We start from the raw sequence: 2,070 nt of genomic DNA, 5'->3' as shown, positions 1-2,070 counted from the left end.
ATGGGGACATATGTATATGTATAACTGATTCACTTTGTTAGAAAGCAGAAACTAACACACTATTGTAAAGCAATTATACTCCAATAAGATGTTAAAAAAAAGTATATATAATTGAGCTTCCGTCAATATCCTGTTGAGAAATAGTTGCCTTTTGAAAGGGATCAACATTTTAAGCTAATGGGATAATCTTTAATGGAGTAATTTGAGGCCTAGAATAGGTAAGTGGGAGGTAATTTAGGGTAGATTATTTGAAATTATAGCATTTAGGTACACAGTGGTGTGTTTAGCTTAACAATATGTTCTCTGAAAAAATATGTGCATGCATGTACACACTCATATATATATTATAAATTCACTGATAAAAAGATATTTACAAATAATACAAGTAGTGGAAAATTCCAGAAGGTACTGGAAAATTCCACAAAGTTCTGGCTCATAAACTGGAGCCCAGTCTCCTCCCTCCTTCCCTCTTTACAGATCCCTCTGACTTGAGACTTTCAGAGCTACAGTTGTGGTTCTAGCCACTAGGGGATATCTGCCTACAGTGACTACATTTATATGTTAATTAGTTTTATAAAAGTGAAACAATAAAGATATATGTTGGAAACTACTATGTTCACTAGTTTTTCAATGACTAGTGATTTCTTTACTGAGCTATATAATAGTTTCAGATCACGGGAGACTATTCCTCCAATTTATAATAATTTTAAATTGTTACAATTTGTAGCAAATTATACCTATAGACCCACCCCCACACACACACAAAAACCATATCACCCAGATATTGCTTTTAACTGAAAAGAAAAGCTATATATTATTTCTCAATGGAAATGAATTAACAGCTATAAGAATATCATCGGCAAAACCAAGTAGAAATACATGTTTCTCAAAAATAATTTATGTCCTCAAAATTAGAGAGTTTCCTTTTAAATCATTACAATTAAAATCTGCATTACAACGTGTTTGCTAATAGGTAACAAACTGTAGTAATTGAGGTCAGAATTAAGACGCTTTCATTCATACTCATGGATACTTTGACCAAAACCCTTGAATCTGATTAATTTGGTGATGTATCAAAACTCAGTTTGACAAAAAGATAACCTACCGAGTGGGAGAAAAATATTTGCAAATGATATGACCAATAAAGGGTTAATATCCAAAGCATATAAACAGCTCATACAACTCAATAGCCAAAAACCAAACAAACTGATTACAAAATGGGCAGAAGACCTGAATAGACATGTTTCCAAAGAAGACATACAGATAGGCAACAGGTCATGGAAAGATGCTCAACATTGCTAATCATCAGAGAAATGAACATCAAAACCACAATGAGATATCACCTCACACTTGTCAGAATGGCTATCATCAAAAATTCTACAAATAACAAATGGCGTGGATGTAAAGAAAAGGGAACACTTGTACACTGTTGTTGCGAATGTAAATTGGTGCAGACACTATGGAAAACAGTATGGAGGCTCATCAAAAAAACTAAAAATAGAACTCCCAAATGATCTAGAAATTCCACTCCTGGGTCTATCTCCAAAGAAAACAAAAACACTTACTGGAAAAGATACGTGCACCCCAACGTTCATAGAAGCCTTATTTATAATAGTCAAGATATGGAAGCAACCTAACTGTCCATCAACAGATGAATGGTTATTGAAGATGTGGTATATATATAATGGAATGTCATTCAGCCATAAAAAATAATGAAATTTTGCCATTTGCAACAACATAGACGGACTTGGAACATGTTATGCTTATCAACGTAAATTAGACAAAGACAAATACTGTATGATATCACTTACGTGTGGAATCTAAAATATAAAATGAACTAGTGAATTTAACAAAAAAGAAACAGACTCACAGATACAGAGAACAAACTAGTGGTTACCAGTGGGTAACCATTACCTTATAGCACAGCGGTGCCCAATTTTGCTCACTAAGTGGGCAGAGGGAAGGGAGGAGGGGCAAGATAGAGGTAGGGAGTTAAGAGGTACAAAATACTATGTATACAATAAAAAAGCTACGAGTGTATATTGTACAGCACAGGGAAACTTAGCCATT

This window comes from Physeter macrocephalus, chromosome 21 (genome assembly GCF_002837175.3).
Source record: "Physeter macrocephalus isolate SW-GA chromosome 21, ASM283717v5, whole genome shotgun sequence".
NCBI classification, from domain to species: domain Eukaryota; kingdom Metazoa; phylum Chordata; class Mammalia; order Artiodactyla; family Physeteridae; genus Physeter; species Physeter macrocephalus.
The sequence above is the reverse complement of the archived record's forward strand: the minus strand, read 5'-3'. Positions refer to the sequence as shown.